The sequence below is a fragment of the Molossus molossus genome, unplaced genomic scaffold, assembly GCF_014108415.1.
Source record: "Molossus molossus isolate mMolMol1 unplaced genomic scaffold, mMolMol1.p scaffold_m16_p_19, whole genome shotgun sequence".
Classification (NCBI taxonomy): domain Eukaryota; kingdom Metazoa; phylum Chordata; class Mammalia; order Chiroptera; family Molossidae; genus Molossus; species Molossus molossus.
The window spans coordinates 14670721-14688108 of record NW_023425354.1 but is presented as its reverse complement, the minus strand read 5'-3'; the positions used below and the strand labels follow the sequence as shown (position 1 = coordinate 14688108).

The window sequence follows — 17388 nt, the reverse complement described above, 5'->3', positions numbered from 1 at the left end:
GGCCACAAACCAAGGAACACAGCATCACCCAGGAGCTGGAAAAGGCAAGGAAGCAGACCCTTCTGAAGGAATGCAGCCCTGCTAACGCCCCATGAGTTTAGCTTGATGAGATTCATTTTGGACTTCTGACCTCCAGAACTGTTTGTTACATAATAAGTTTGCTGTTTTATGTCACAAAGTTTGTGGTCATTTGTTATAGCAACAATAGGAAACTAATATAATTTCTCAGGCTAGGGTTGATGCCCCGTCTTTTTTTTTTTTTTTTTTTTTTTTAGATAGAGGAGGAGGGAAGGAGTGAGGGAGAGAGAGAAACATCCATGTGAGAGAGACACATTGACCGGGTGCCAATCAAACCCAATCAAGGTACCTGCCCTTGACCAGGAATAGAACCCGCAACTCATTGGTCTGCAGGCTGATGCTCTAACTGCTGAGCAAAACGGTAGCAGCCATAGCTTACAGTCTAATGACACTCTTGCTGTGTACCCTGGTGGAAGTTTTCCCTTTGGAGAACCAGGACCTCTACTCCTGCAGAGCCTGCAGTTGTGAGGATGTTCGCTCAGACTCCCCTCAGGAGTCACTGGGAATGCTGGGAAGTGGGGCCGCTTCCGCTTCCAACCCTTGGTTCCCAGACCTATGTATTCTTTCCCTGTTTGGACTTGTATACATTCGGTAGGTATCTGGATCTTATTTCCAATACTGCTTGGGACAATGTTACATAAAAAACTGAAGTCCAGAGAAGTTAATGAATTTGTCTAAGGTCACACAGGTTGGCTAAGATTAGGCCCCCCCTCTTCTGAAACCTCATCAAGTTCTTTTTTCTTTTAAATTTTTTTTTTATTCTCACCCGAGGACATTTTTCCATTTTTGTTCAGATAGAATGGGAGGGAGAGAGAGGAAGAGAGGAAGAGAGAAACATCCACATAAAAGGGACACATTGAGTGGTTGCCTCCTGCACGACCCCAACTGGGGCCAGGGACAAACTGCAACCGAGGTACGCACCCTTAGCAGGAACGGAACCTGGGTCTCTCTGGACTGCGGGCCGACGCTCTAACCGCTGAGCCAAACCAGGCAGGACTAGTTCTTTTTTCTTATGCCATTCTACCTTCTATGCTTCTGTATAGCGGGCACGGTGTGCTGAACCAGTCAGGAGACCTCTATCTCAGCAAGAGGGAGTGGCAGGGAGAAAGGGAGGGGATGCATTTTCTTGGCATGAATTTGTGAGCCATTAGCCACCTCCAGTGATTAAATTATCTGCAATGAACACTCAACTCTACATTACAGTTAAATGACAGATCTGCTTAAGATTGCTGCTAGCATTCACTACCTCAATTTAATGTAGGCAAATGCAATCATTCAGTATCAGGAGACCACAGTGACATCAGGTTCCAGTCAGTTCTCAATTATCCTATATCTAAAAGGAAAGAAAATGAGCAATTTCAATGGGGAGGAGTGTTAATTGGACGACTAAAGTTTATTTCACATATAGAAATAAAATAATGTGTAGCAAAAGCATTGATGGTGATGATGAAATAAGTAACTATTATTTATCATTTCATGAATGCTCACTGTTTGTGGGGTACTGTGTAAGAAACTTCACCAACATATACTGTATAAGAAATTTATTTTAAAAAAGAAATATATATATCACTTAATCCCCTTTATCAATCATCTTTGTTGTGATAACCAACAACCTTCAAAATCTCAGTTACTCACTCATAAATGTCTATTTATTGCTCATGTTATATATATGTTATATGTACTTCTCTGTGTTTTTTCCATTCTGGGGCCTCAGCTGAAAAAGCATGCCATTCTGGTGGCGGAGGAGACAAGTAACAGTGGTAGAAACTCGCAATGCCTCTTAAAGCTTATGCTCAGACATGTCTGTATCACACTGATTAGTTCTAGTTGCCAACGACTATCACATGGCCAGGCCAAATATCAGTGGAGGAGTGGAGAGGGAGGGCAGTCTAGATCACATGGTAACAGGAGCGGACATATAATCCCCAAACAGGAAAGGGGGAAGGAAACAATTGGGAACAATGAAATTTAAAACAATAAAACCAGATTGATATTAATTCCACTCCCCTCTCCACTTTCAGGGACTCAGAACCCATGGCTTAAGATATCTGTCCCATCTCCATCATCCACTCAGTGCTCCAATAATAATATATTTATTAAACCTGTATGAATAAAACAGTTTAATAACCTGCTTTTTGTATTAATCTATAACATACAATATTGATTTTTTTTTTAAATAATAGCTAGACAAATTAAAGCTTCAAGACAAGCTCCCATCCCCCTAGGACAAGATGGTTGTTCCCAAATCCTCTGTACCACAGGCCGACGCTCTAACCACTGAGCCAAACCGGCCAGGGCCCCAAATCCTCATACATACAAAGCCTCCCAGGCCAGGGCTTAAATTAGATATTGGGGAGACCAAGCTAAAGCTTGTGAAAGGGCAAAATTCCATGGAGTCAATTTTAAAGATCTAATTGGCTTTATTGAGCAATTCATAAATCAGTCAGCATCCCATCTAGCAAGTGGAGAGGAGCACGGAGAACTTGTACAAAATTGAAGGTGCTTATATGCCGAAACTGGGCAGGATAAGAAAGTGATTATGAAAAGAAAAGAAAGGATTCTTTCAGGCAAGGACACCTTTCTTTGGGGGGAGGGTGGCAAGGGTCTTATTAGGTAGATTACCTTATTAGTGTTGATCAGGAAATTCCAGACTGGTTGGTGGTTTAAAATTCTACTCCTAGGAGAAGATGAAACTACAATTAGGTTAGGTATTAAGTTTTAGTTTTGGTGAAGCAGCTTAGCAAAAGTGACTTCATTTTGGGACTGTGGTCTCTTTCTTAACAGGCCAAAGCTGGGTCTGAGGTGTGTCATCCAGGTGAGAATCTCCAGCCGGCACTTAGAAATTCAAGTCTCACCCTGGCCTGTTTGGCTCAGCAGTTACAGCGTTGACCCTCTGACAGAGGGTTATGGGTTCGATTCCCAGTCAAGGGCACGTACCTGGGTTGCAGGTTCGATTCCTGCCCGGGTCAAAAAAAAGAAAGGAAAAGAAATTCAAGTCTCAAGTTCTACTTACAGTATAATAGTGTGTCAACAAATGAGATAAAAGTAACTATGTGTGAAAAGGCTTTACAATGTGATTAGCACCATTTGAACTTTCGTGTAATTTAAGATTTTATTCTCAGGTCAGTTGGATAAATAATAGATTCGAATGTGCCTTGATTTTTTTTTTTAACTGTACTACTGTATTACAACTGAATTAGCCTGTTTTAAGAGGATTTGCTAAGGAAAGCAATAACCTTGGTCAGTAACAAAAAAGGTGGAGAGAAAGCAGGTTGAAAGAAAGCAGACCCAGGGAAACTGATCTCCAACAAGGGGGACCATTTCAGGAGACTCGAGTGGGCCAGGATGCCCGCGGGTCACAAGCAGGCCGAACCTGGGGGTGGCCTTGAGGTCAATCCAGGGTAGACGGACTGAGGAGCCTGCCACGCGGAAACTCGCCCAGGATCTTTCCGAGATAGGGTATCATCCAGGAGGACGAGAAGGAAGGGAACAGCAGATCGGGGCGGGAGTGGGGGGGAGGCACCCAGCCTCTTCCCGACCCCAGGCGACAACTGAGCCTCCCTCCGCAGGCAGAACTCTCAGATAAGACAAAGGGTCGCCGCGGGAGGAGACCTAGAATGCGCGTGCGCCACGGAACGCGCGTGCGCTTGAAGGCCAGTTCCCCGGCCAGTGGCGGAGGGTGGGAAAAAGAAGACCGGGAAGGGAAGCACCGGGAGGAGCGAGCCAGTAGGCGTGAGACAGCGGAGCGGCAGGGAGCTCGCGCGCGCCCACTGGTGGCCGGAGGAGAAGAAGCCCGCGGAGGCCTCTCTGCCAGCCCCTCCCCTGGGAAGGCTCGCGCTCCCGCTGCTCGCGCCTGCGCCGCTCTCCGGTCTCGAGAGCGCGCCCTCTCGCTGGTGCGCGCGCTCACAGTCTCCACCACCCACCAGCTCCGGCACCAGCAGCAGCACCGCCGCCACCGCCCACCTTCTGCCGCCGAGACCACAGACACTTTCTCTTCTGCTTTCCTCTACTGTCCTCGCCCTCTGTCGACTATCAGGTAAGCGCAAGGCTCTGAAATGTGCCTCCCCATATGTCCCCTGCGCCCGCATACTGTCCCCTCCGCCTCGGAGATGGGTTTCAATAGGTGGGCATTGGTGGGGGCCAGTGGCGGGGGCCATTCCTTGCGCCCTCTGCGTTCCAGGGCTAGGTCTGGGGCGGCTTGGAAAGGGAGCCATGCAAGGGATGCACACGCGCGTGTGAGTGTATGTGCGTGTGCGTGTGCGAGTGTGTATGCTGGAGGTTCCACAACACCTGCTTCGCGCGGACCCAGGCAGAGGTTGTGCCCGCAGGGTGGGGCGCGGATGGCGGTGACCTGGGGGAGGGGGCTGCTATGCACTCTCGATCGCCGCCTTTTGCCGCAATGGGCGTGTGTCTATATGTGTATATGGGGGTGGGGTAGGCAATGACGACCCCCGAAACCGAACCTGTAGTCCGTTTTCTCTGTCTCGATTGCCATCAGCTTTAAGGAAGGTTTGGATTGGGTTCTAGAAAAGATGATTCCCCGCCTGCCCCTCCCTTCACCTTTCGGCTGCGATTCCAATGAGGTTTTCGCTGCCCCTGATTTAAGGCGGCGGCTCACCCCCTCCGCGTTTTCCTCCTTCAGAAACCCACAGGGGACATTTGGAGAATCGAGTAGATGGAGAGGGGTCCAGGGGCTGTCACTTTAGTATGCCCTTCCCCCTGCGCGCGCCTGGCACCGAGACGCGAGCGGCGCGGTGCCCTAGAGAAGGTGGTTCGAGGATGCCACTGTGGAGGCTCGGAATGGCAGGTGTCACCTGGCCTTGCGAAATGGAAGGTCTCGGCAGCAGCCCATCCTGGCTCCCCGGCGCTCACACCCGCAGGTGCACTTCGGGGTGGGCCCCTTTCTCTGCGCTCTGTGCCGGGCGTCTGGCGTGTGCGCTCCCTACCGGAGGCGCGGTGCTGGCGCGCAGGGCTCGCCCCTCACTGCGGCAGTGGGTGTGGACCCGGGTGGGCGAGGAGGGGGAGGGTAGGCTACGCCTCCTTCCACTTCCACCCCCGCTCTTTTCCCCCTCCGAACGCGAGGTGCCATCTTTTTGCGGCTTGTCACGTCTTTACGGTACCATGCCAAGCCGGGTGGCTGGGCTTCAGAGGACAAGGCGGGAGGCAGCAATCGGCGCTGAAATCTTTGCATTTTGCTGTTGCGAGGTTGAGCACTGGGGGGTTCACCTGGGATCTTCCTGGGAGCGCGCTGCTTTGTTTGTGGGGTAACGTGATCAGTGTTGTCAGCCTGGGTTTTTGCCTTTTATTTTATAAGAGTGTTTAACCAAGGTCCCCCCCTCACTCTGTGTTTCGCCCCTCATTTCCGAGCCCTTTGTTAGATCTCGGGGCTTGCTAGGGTCGATGAACTCAAATCACCGCCCCGCGGTCACGCGTATAACGGGCGTGACACTGAGTAGCCCCCTCCCGGAGCCGGGAAGCATCCACGGACTGAAGGGGTGGGATTCCAGGTGCTCGCGCGCTGTGAGGGTGTTCGCCGAGGGGCGACGCCCCACCCCACACCTGGAACGGTCTGGTAGCCACGCCTCACCAGGCTGCCCACCGAATGGCATCGGTGACCGCGGGGGGCCTGGGGGAGGCCTGCAAGCGGGGCACCACTCTGCTTCGTGCCCCGTTGCTTCTCCAGGCGGGAAAATGTGAGGAGGGGACATGAGGTTTCCTTTGGTGCTGACAGCCACACCCATTTTACCCCAGGCGACTTGGAGGGGGGCGCCAAGGGGGTGGTTGCCTTGGAAACCACAAGCGTCTTGAGAGCTGCCTTTGGGCGTAGCCCAGCCGCTTCTAAACAGAGATCAAGAATCATGGGGTGCGCGGAGCCGCGCCCCCTCGGGGGGCTCTCGAGGGAGGCCCCCAACCTTGATCCATGGCTCTTCCTAATTGGCTTCCGGCGGCCACAGACAGGCGGATAGGCGTCCCTGAGGTATTTGTGGACAGGCACTATTTTAAACACGTGCGGATTTTCACTTGAGCCCGAATGCACTGCCGCCCTTGAAACGGGGAATGGGGGGAGAAGGTGGCAACTGACGACCCCTGGCGAACAAGGCGGAGGCTAGTCGTCCTGTGCTGAGCCGGGTACGCGCGGCTTTCTGGTTAATTCTATCACTGAAAACTGGTGCGGGGGGCGCAGTTCTGAGCAGAGCGTCTTAGGGGCCGAATCATCCACGCCAGCCGCACAGGTTGAACTGAATATCTGGGGATGGCTTGGCTCGGGATCAGGCGGAACCTTCCCGACAATGGTGTCAGGGATGGAAGCCGCGGACCTGCGACGCCTCCTCCCCCGCTCCCCGCAGAGCTGGACCCGCCGGTGCGAGTGGCAGACACAAGGATCGATTCAGGCATCTTCTCCCTTCTCTCGCCACCCCACCCCTGACCCCCAGCTGGGCGTGAGATTGTGGTTCCAGACAGAGAGAGGATCTTGGGGCGGCCTGCGGCCTGTCCGTTGGGGCATAGTATTTAGCCCAATGCCGGGAACAAAGCGCAGGCCACCGGTCCGCGATTTCGCTAGATTTTGGAATCTGTTGGCGGTTTGATGCAACGCTGGGGTTCGCAAGGCTTGGGGGCTGTTAATAGTGGAAACCCCCCCCCCCCCCGGCTGGGGTGGCGGTGTAAACTACAACCCTGGCTCTGCGCGGGAGGATCTGGAGGGTGTAGCGTTTGCGCCCACGCTCAGCCAGCAGCTGCGTCCTCTCTTGGAATCCCCAGCGGGCGGAGGCTATTTTACCGCCTGGGAGACTCCACTTGGCCTCTGGCGCTCAGGAACCTGTAAATCCACCCCGGGTTGGTCCGGATGATGGCACCTGGGACAGCGACTGCCAGACCTGCCACCTCGTGCGTGCATAGGCTCAGCAGGATGGCTTTGAGTTTTTTCTGATCCCAGCCTCTCCAGTTGACCCGCCCTACAACACAGCGAGAAATGCCTTTCCTACCACAATTAATTAGGGTATTATTTTACTTTTTATGATGCTACTTATGTTTACCACATCAGAATTGTTTATCCATTCCCCCATCTCCAAACCCTTCCTCTGAACGAATAATCACACACACCTCCACCCCAAGCGCCCTGTCCCAGTGACTCTTGAAGTTAATCAATTCCTTGACCAAGGTTGGCTTCTGTAACAGGTTGTGTTTAATTCAGTAACCTGGCTTGACTCTTTGGGGTGAGCCTTTGGACAATTTGGGGGAGGGGTTTGTTGGCTTTGCTGTTTTGTTTTGAATGAGTGACAGTCTATGACTATGTCCCCTAGCCCCACATGGACCTCAGCTACACATGCCCATCATGGAAGGGTGTGGTTTTTAAGTGGTTTCCAGTATCAAGCCCGGCTCCCCTGACAGTAACAAAAGAAATGGATTATTCCCACAAATTGCAAGAAGAAAACACAGAATCCATTTCCTTGAGGAAGGGTCAGATTTATTCCATTTGGAAAAGAGCCCCTTTTATTGAACATGTCATTTGACCCACATGCCCTTTGAAGTCAGTGCCAGCCTGCAGTTGTAATAGGATTGTGTTGCCCTTTGTTTCGGCTGAAATTTTCTTCTGCCCTTTTAACATCAGTTCATGAAGCACACTTGTTGAAAATTTTAGAAATTGTGTTTTATTCCACCTTCCCTCAGCATTTGTCTACGGTTTGAGTGGCCCCTTTAGCAGTGTATATGAACATGTGTTCATTTTCTAATTGAACACATGATAGTTTTCCAACTAGATTGTGCCTTCTATTTAATTAGTATCTTTCTTACTCCCACTCTGAAAAATAATCACTCAAAAACAAATTTTAAAAAAACCCTTAGGGGCTTAATACAGCGCTAGACATACAAAAGGTATTTTGGCCCATACTCTTTTAACAAATGGATAAAATGGGAAAATGCAGGTCAATAGGTAGAGAAGAAAAAGCAGAATGGGAGGAGGGTTTTATTCAATGTCATGGCATCAGGAAGGTTTGGGGACAAATCCAATCCAGTTTGTCCCCTACTCTGTATCCTCTGAAAGCTGCCTCTGCAGCCCAGTTGGTGTGGCTCAGTGGTTGAGTGTTGACCCATTCACCAAGAGGTTGCAGTTCGATTCCCAGTCAGGGTACATGCCCAGGTTGCAGGCCAAATATCCAGTAGGGGGGCATGCAGGAGGCAACCAATCGATGTTCTCTCTCATTGATGTTTCTATCTCTCACTCCCTCTCCCTTCCTCTCTCTCTAAAAATCAATAAAGAAAAAAAAGATTTTTTTTAAAGAAAGTTGCCTGTGCACCTCCACGCCTTCCCTCCCCTGCTTCCCCAAAACTTCGACCTTCCCACTGCAGAACTTGCCCCTTCTGACTCCACAGCCTGGACCCTCTCGTTGCCTCGGGGTGAAGAGAGGAAAAGGGAGAGAATGCACTTGACCCCAGGGGAAGGAGGACCCTGCCCCCTTTGGAACTGCAAGTGCTCCTTCTGCCAGGAGGTCAGAGGTGGGAAAGCCCATTTGCCTCTGTTCTTTCCACTTCCTCCCACCCCACTTCTTTCATCTTCCCACTTCAGAGACCGCCAACCTCTCCCAGAAATGCCCACCTGACTGATGACTCCTCACTTGCCACCCTAGGTGCTTCCACTGGTGACTTGGAGCTGGCTCAGGGAGGGGGCACCTCAGCAGGTGGGGTGAAGGCCCCAACCTGACCAACTGGGCTGCCACGGGGAGAGGAACCCAGTGTTCCAGCTGGGACTCTTCAGCTGTTTTCCTGTAACACAGGAAAGTGAGATGTCTAGAAACATTTTTATTTTCACAACAGGGGGAGGATGCAACTGGCATCTAGTGGGTAGAGGCCAGGGATGCTGCTAAACAAGCTACAAGGCACAGGACAGCCCCCACATCAAAGAATGAGCCAGCCCTAAATGTCACTAGCGCCAGAGCTGAGAAGCCCTGCTATAGAAACATTCTTACCCTGGCACTGTTATCTTAATGGTGGCTTACATTTCTTGAGTGTCTTCTAAGAGGCACTGTTCTAAGTGCTCCCCAGAAATTATTTTATTTAATCCTCACAACAACCTCCTTATGTAGCAGGTGCTGTTATTACCACTGTGTTAACCTGTGGAGAAACTGAAGTACAGAGAGTTTAGTGACTCACTAAAGGTCACACAGCCAGTGAGTGTTGGCATTGGGTGTCTGACATTAGCCCTGCCCCCTCACAGCTAACACGTGGGCTTAATAGGCCTATGTGGGCTAGTCTTAGAACCCAAGAAGAGCCTATAACATTGACTCAGTGGAATATTCTCATTCAAAAACCACTGACTCGCAAGTTTTTGCACAAGTTTGTAATTGGAGCACAGCCCAAAGCTCACAGTTTCTGATCTGGCCTTGACACATGGAGCAAGGAATTTCACTTAACCTCTGTGCCTTTGTTTATAAAACAGAGAAACTATCCCAGAACCTTAAACCTCTTCCCTTAAAAATCCAGGATTTCAAGATGGCTCTGTCACAAAGGAGCAGCTGGGTTTGATTGGCTCAGAGAAAATCAAGATTGGGGGATCAAGACATCAACTCAGCTATGGTCAGGGTCAAGTCGCTGAAGCTCTAGGGACATCAGATTCTCATCGTAGGTTCTGCACCTCAAAAAGGTTGAAGCATTGGCACCCACCAATGGGACCCAGCTCTGAGCGGGGGGGTGGGGGTAGATGAGTTGGGTGGGCAGAGGAAGGACTCATGCATGACCTCAAGTCGCCCTTGGCAAAGGTGGGCCTGGCGGCTTTTCTCACCTCCTGGGTCCCAGACCCTGTTGAAAATATTCCTTTATACTTTGGTGTTGAGGGACTGCCTGGGATCCTCCACGTGCAGGACTCGCGGCCACTCCTCCCAGGCACAGGTGCGTTCCGCACCACCTGTGTAGGTGGTGAGACATGTTCTATGCACAGCGGTCCTGCCCCTCTCCCCTTGCCAGAGGGGTTGCTGTCCAAGAATTATTTCCCTGTCTCCAGGTGCCATACTCTTGCCACCTCTGCCAGCTTCCTTTTCTACACAGATGGCTCCCACCTGAGTGTGGGAGGCAGTGGGAGGCCAGGCCAGGACGGGTTTTGAGCTTTTTGGGTTCTTGGATTAGGAAACATTCTCTAAGTGTGCAGCTAGAATCGGCTTCCACAAAATGCAAACTTGAATGACTTCCAGGTGGATTATCTTAATTTTTTTTTTTTTTTTGCTTTGTTGATATTTCAGCGCCTCTGTGCATGCCCCAATCAGGAACACTATAGAATTAACCCCAAGAAATGTATTTTGTGCCTCAGCTGTGCAGGAAGGTGTGAGAGCGCTTCGAGGGCAGCTGGTGTTTCCCTGGGCCCCCAGTGCAGGGCAGTGTTCTGCTTAGAGAGAGGCATTAGGTTTGACCTAGTGGTTAAGTGTGTTGACTCAGATCAGACCTCCTGGGTGCAAATCCTGGTTTCCTGCCTCACTGTGGGACCTAAGCCATGTTGTTTAACATTTTGGAGAGTTCCTTTTTGTTTCTGTAACTTGAGGTATGGTAGTACCTCTCTCCGGGTTGCTGTGGGCTGTAAACAGGGGTGGATGCAGTGCTTAGCCCAGGGCCTGGTGCATAGTAACGATTCAGTAAATGGCCTTATCAGCAGCGACCTCTGGAGCAACACCTGTGATTGGACAAGTTTGCAAAGGCGTCTACTGACCCAGCTGTATCAGACAAATTCTTACACTGAGTTGGGATGGAGAGGGGCGAAGCAGGCGCTGCCCAGCTCCCCTGAACCAGGCATTGTTGTGTGGGTGGAAGTGGACCCCGGGAAATCACACACACCCATGTTTAAATGTACACACAGAACTCTGGCCACAGGCAAGCAGAGTGACTTATCATCTGTTGTCCCTGCTTCGGTCCTCTTCCTTCCTGAAATCCGCTCCCCGCCAGGAATAGACCGTGTACTCTCTGCGCCAGCAGGAGCCGAGCCACTCTCCCTTCCACCCTCCTGGGCGACCTGGCTCAGCATCTCAGGCTTAGAGATCTTACTAGTCCACCCACTGGCTACCAAGTGAGCACTGACGGGACCTGAGAAATGATGGAAGTAACAGAAGGCAGTGGAGGAGAGATTTTTACAAATGAAATAATTAAGCAGAGTCTTGAAGTTGGTAAACTGGCAAGCAGGCTTCATGGTGGACCGTTGAGAGTAAACAGAAAATGTTAAATAAAGCAAACTCTACAGAGAACTTCACGTATTCGATAAGGATAGTCATATCTGACTAATCAGTTCAGCTTGAGAACCCTCTTACGCATGAAATGAAGACTAAGAGTCATCACATCAGTTTTTTAAAAATCATTAAACCAGGAAATCATTTCAAAAGGGCATATACATTTCATACACTTTAACTTAAACCAGGTAAAAGCACATTTATCCCCCCATCTTTTGGTACAGGCCCAGCCTTCTCTCGATGGTTGAAATTCCTTGTTTCTGCCTAAGCCACACTCGTAGTGCATTGGCTAGGACTGCCGACTGTACTAGTTGGAAGGAGGACTTGAGTGATCTGAATGCAGAATCCCTCTAGAGTCTTACTATTTTTTATAGTCTTGAACATCCCATCTGACAGTAAAAATCAATTATTTGAAGAATTCATCTTGTATTTAATATTTATGTTTCATCATCTTGCACCTCACTTAAGTTATATGATTATCGTAAGAAGGATTATGGACCTAGGCTGGCCGTGATAGGAGGAGACCGTGGCTGCGGGGGTCAGGCCCTGTGGACCTGGCCCTGAACATTTCCAGTCCTTCATTTCTGCTGCTTCCATGGTGTCAGTCAGGAGACAGCCTGGTGTGGAGACCCTCCAGGCGCTCTGGTCCTGTCTTCCGGGACTGGCTCCGCACTTCCAGTTCATTCCCGTAGAATCCCAACTTAAGGGGCATTGCAAAAGTTCCACCATAAGACTCCAAATAAGTTTAATTCCCTTAGTAAATTAACGCCCCTAAGTGAAAAAGTTTTAGATCAGGTCTAACACTGAAAAAACTATTTTAAATCAGCAACTTAGAATTCAATCTGAAGCCATTGATAATGATGTTTCATTCATGGCCCTCCTGTGGTCCTAAGCTCCACTGCTAAATCAGGCATCAACCTAGTTAGCTCTGGTCCCAGCTGTTAGTTTTCCTCTGGCCTACGGCTCAGTTTTCTGGTTTCCCAGGAAGGCTAGGTGATGTCGTGTTGGGACCTAAGTCTATGTTGCACTGCAGAAAGGCCAGGGATGGACTTTCATCCTTATGTCCTCCTCCCCAGGACACCAAGGATATTAGAGGAGCCCGGGTCCATAATCACCTGTCATGTGATCTTCAGCCCAAGGAAGTGCTGAGAAGGAGGGAGCAATTCATGAGACCGTGGAACCGTGCCCCTCCCCCAGGACAAAGGCCAGCTCTTCCCCCTGAATTAGAACCACTATTCTAAATTGTGTCAACAGAATTGTCCTAAATCAAATCCAATTCTCCCGTTATTTATAGGTCATTTTGGAGGTGCTTATTTTTAATTGTTCTTAATTGGACAGTGACACCAAACCATTGTCTTACCTCACCCCCTCCCATGGCTTCCCCCTCAAAAAGAGGCTTATTGGATAATTCATAATCTAAAGCCAAATACTTAAATGCCCAAGGGAAGTTTAAAGAATCTCTTTGGTTTAAAATATAAGTGCACATAAATAATACAATTACATATTGTGTATATTTATATAAATATATATCTAAATGTAAACATTTTACTACCTTATATTTGCTGTATATCTGATTTTTTATATTGGATTGGCTGAAAACCTGAACAGCTTTCAACTTTGGTGAAAGTTCAAATTCTGATAACGCATCAGAATTTAAATTAACATATGTTAATAAGCCAAGCAGGGGTTGTATATACAAATAAAACAGTAACATATAACCTGCTAGGCTGGGGTACAGTAATAGTTGTGGTGCAGACTCATATGAACGTGTCGCTTTCAAAGTTGCCCATTGTGGAGAATCACCGGGAAGAGCCGTTTGGGAGAGTCACCAGCCCTTCTGCCATCACTTTCTGTCTTGTCTCTTCCCGGATACCAGGGAAGTGTCACACTGGCCCCACCCAACTTGCCACCAAGCAGATTCTGCCTCTGCTGTCGCCATGAGGCCAGCTTAGAAATGAAGGATTTCACAGAACATCCCTAAATCCGCTTGAATAATGGACTGATTACGCGCAAACTCACCTGAACCTTCTTTAAACCTATTTAATCTTTTCCTTAGGGTTAATCCTGTGGGGATAACATGCCTCCTGGTGTCTCTCCACTGGGTTCAGTTCTTCCCTGTAGGTCCCTTCTTAGCAGACCCAGGGAGTGGTGTCTGCACTCTGTTCCCTGCAGTGTTAATAAAGACTGAATAAATGGAAATCAATCCCTTCCAAAGTCACTAACGTGCTATAAATAATTATAAACCAGTGTTTGATGTCCGATGGGAAATGCAGGGAAAAAAGTTTTTAACTGGCAGGATTCATGTTATAAATTGACAATCTGGGCCAACTTTAAAAAAAAAAATCTCCTTATTGTTTAATGCTGGCAAGACTGACTTCCAGAAGTTGGCCACCCCCTCGTGTTGTGGGCTTCTGTTATCACCACTGCTTGGACTTGCCAAGCCCTGAATTTGATTGCAACCTTCCCTTCCTATTTACCAACCGAGAGACTTGTGGCAGAGATTAAGATCTCCCGGTATGATGTTGTATGTCAGTTATACCACAATAAAAATAAATTATCCTATTGATGAGCAAAATATAAGATTTCCTGTGCCTCCATTTTTCCATTTGTAAAATGAGGATTATGCAGTCTCCTCAGAATAGACAATAATGTGGTCTCACGAGACAGTCACCGAAATAAAACAATCTGAGGATTCCTTTGAGCTTCTGAGAAGACAAGTGCCACAGGGAGGGGGTGTGCCTCCTGGGAGCCACAGTCAGATGCCTGATCTGAGTCTTTCAAGGGGTGATTGGAGCCTGACGTCTGAAAAAAGACAGCTGCCATCATCTCCCTCCCTTAGCACCAGCCAGACGGTGCCGACCAGGTCCCAGGGGTGAGCGCCCGTCAGCAGGATCCATGCCAGGGATGGATGGACAGGCAGCCTGGTCCAGCCTGTACTGGCCTTGTCTGTCCCTGTTTTTGGAAAGAGTCCCAAAGTCAGGGTGCAGGACAGTGGACGGGGTGCTCTTAGTGTCACTTCAAGCGATGCCCAGCCCATGCCAATGCCGACTTCTTCAGAGAAGGGCTGGGACATCCTTGGCTTGTGTTGTGACTCTCCACGGAATTTCCTGGGAGCCTTTCTGTCTTCTCAGGAAGGGTGGAGGTTCGGCTTCCTCCTAATCAGACAGGGACTTGGTACAGAATCTCATATTCTAATTATGCCCCTGGGGCAGCCTCTTCCTGCCACTCAGTGCTTAGCATGTGAACAGAATCGATTAAAGCAAGCGTGATTAAATTAAAGGCCGGAGTTGACTTTGATGGTATAATATTCTGATGGCCTTTTGGTGGTGAGAGGCATGTAAAGGCTCATTAACTGAACCGCTTGCACTGGAATTTGATTGAGCTGGAGCAGGGCTGCAGTCTGCCTCTGCACATGGATGGTGGGAAGTGTTTCAGGGCCTGTGGGTCACCCCACCCTGACCACAGCTGCTCTACTGCATGGCTGACTTGAGCACCGATCCTGGGTGTCTAGTGGCCCCATATCATTGACCCCCACTTACCCTGATGTCCCCAAAGCTGCCCTAATTACACCCTGGTCCCCTCCACTTTGGTCACCGGAACCTGCCATCTACCCATCCCCATGTGGCAAATCTTGGAGTCTTAAACTCTTCTCCATCTACAGCTTAGAACAGCCTTAGAAGAGTTTCTTCATCCTAGACATGGCCCTTCCCTTTCCAGTTCCATCTTTACCAGTTCTTAAAGGAGCATAGGCCTTATTATGTCACCCTCAATCATCATGGGTGATAATGAATTGTTCCAAATTTCAATTCCAAAATTCACATTCAATCCATTTTACAGACTGTTGCCAAACTGTTCTTCCCAGAGCAGCCCTGTCATTTGCCCTGCCCCATCCAGGCATGAATCCACCACTGTGTCCTCTGTGCCATGCTAAGTCAAGACCCACCTTGCGCTGCCCGCCCAGGTCCCCATGCCTGGGCTAGGACTTCCTGTCCAATCCGACTGGTCCAGTCCCACGGATGGCCAGTCTGCCTCTTGGCCCCTTTATAGACATCATGACCTCTCTGTCCCTCCCCCTTTTAAGTCCCCCTGACCTTCCCCAGTCTCTGTCCTGCCTAAAGCCATCTCCAGCTGTTACAGCAACAAGCTCCGGAGTCTCTCCACTTCTCACCTCTCACCAGCCAAAGGCACCGCAGTGGTTAATGCTTAATTATTTTCCCTCCTGCCTAGAGTGCAGGTCTCAACTCCCCACTGGCTCTAGGTCCTTTGAGGGCGCTGCTTGCCTGCTCCCAAGTGTCTTGCCTGTCACAGAGCTGGGCACATATGCAGCTCAAAATAATCCCCCTCAATCCATGCAATTGGATGCTAATAAATCAAATAGGTGATGTTAGCTGAGTTTTACCTGTTTAAATAAAGCAAGTTCTCCACCTTCGAGTCCATGGTTCTGTTGCTCTATATGCCTGAAACATTTCCTTTACAATATTCTATAATTGTTGCTTTGCCCTACTTCAGACTCCCTGTTGGTCCAAATTAGTTTTGCTGTAAGAAGCTGCTGATCATAATGGTGGTAGCCGGTTGCATTTATTTTATTAAAAACATGGCCTCATATGACCCTCACTCCCCCACAAGGCAAGGATTCTCATCCTCCTTGTGCAGAGGAGCGAACTGTCACAGCTGTGGAGGGAGCCTCATGACACCTCTGCCAGGACCTCGCCTTGCTGCTTCCACAGGCTCAGAGCCTCCTCTCTGGTCGCACCCTCCACGCCAGCAGACAGACACGTCCTCAGTGCTGATGACCATGGAAGCTGTGCCCTCCAGCCCCCATGAACGGGTCATATGTAACCTGAGCCTGGAGAAAGTATTCAAACCGAAAGCTAGCCTCTAAACTGGGCCACCGCTGCATGTCACCAGTGACGGCAGAACCAAATTTAGTGCCGGGACAGGTCCACACTTATCAAATAGAGAAGTGCATTTTCTTCCCGCTCACACAAAGCACGGCAGATGTTCATACCCTCTGCACCTCCGTGAAGGCTGGAAAATGTGGCCGAGAGGAGCCCAGAACGTAAACTCCAGGAAGATGACGTTCAGGTTCCCAGCCAGTGTGCACAGGAAGAAAGTTCATTCACGGAGGCTGGTTTCCTTGGGCATGGCGGACAAAGCAAGCTCCTTGCTGTTAGGGAAAAGGGCCACAGAGTGAGGGGGTGGGGGCTGAGCCTGCATCACCCAGCCTCCTGGGTCACTGCCCCACCCCCCCAACATGCGCTTTATTTTCCGCGTGTCTACAGCAGCACGGCCACGCTGCGGGACCAGGAAAAGAGGAGTGAAGGTGAACAGAAACACTCACACAGAGGAGGCTGGGGTCACGTACACCGTGAAAACTTCACCCGGCTCCTGTGTGGTATTAGGATCGTTTCCCACGGCCAGCCTTCGTCACACTGAAACAACAGTCATTTCTCAGTTGTCACTGTCACCTTCTCCCCAGCATGTAAAGAACTCTTCTAGCTTTAAAGTCAGGATACCATATGTGAGATCCCACCCGATTTGTTTTGTTGGGGTTTTTTTTGGGGGGGTGAGGGTGGGCAGGGATCATTTTAGTCTATACATTTTATTCAGGGTAAGTAGTAAGTATTTCTTTAAGAAAATTCTTAAAAGCACCCCAAACTGAACGATGGGGCCACCCAGAGGAACGCCGTTGTTCTTGGCACTGGGCACAGGCCTGATTAGCTCCTTGAGTCTGGGCAGAAGCTGCAGGGAGTGAGCCCCTTGGCACACAGCCCTGGATGCAAAGTGAGGAGCACAGGGACGCTGGGCCGGGGCAGCTCTCAGTTTCGTCAGATGGACAGCCAGGGACACGCTGGTCACCTCCGTGCTCTTGGGTGCAGGGCCTCATCATCAAAGGCTGTGGCCACATAGACACCAGACCCTATGTCACCGAGACTTCGTGACTGAGGCTGCTGGGATTGCCACCTTAGAGGAACAAATCCTGTCCCCAATGGGCCCAAAGTTTGCAAAGAACACTTGGGGACAACCTGGCTTTCTGGATATACTAATATTGTTCTAATTGGGACTAATTAAGAATAGTCCATTAAATATGTGAGCCGTTTTTATATTT

General features: G+C 49.6%; 1 protein-coding gene across 12 annotated transcripts in view; it reads left to right on the top strand.

The window, feature by feature from the left end:
• The first annotated feature begins 4012 nt into the window (after positions 1-4012).
• MAPT (microtubule associated protein tau) overlaps positions 4013-17388 on the top strand; it is a 99913-nt gene continuing 86537 nt past the window's right edge. For all 12 annotated transcript variants that reach the window (XM_036268412.1, XM_036268409.1, XM_036268404.1 and 9 more), the window contains exon 1: positions 4013-4114. The gene's annotated coding sequence lies outside the window, so the exon portion shown is untranslated. The remainder of the gene's footprint in view (positions 4115-17388) is intronic.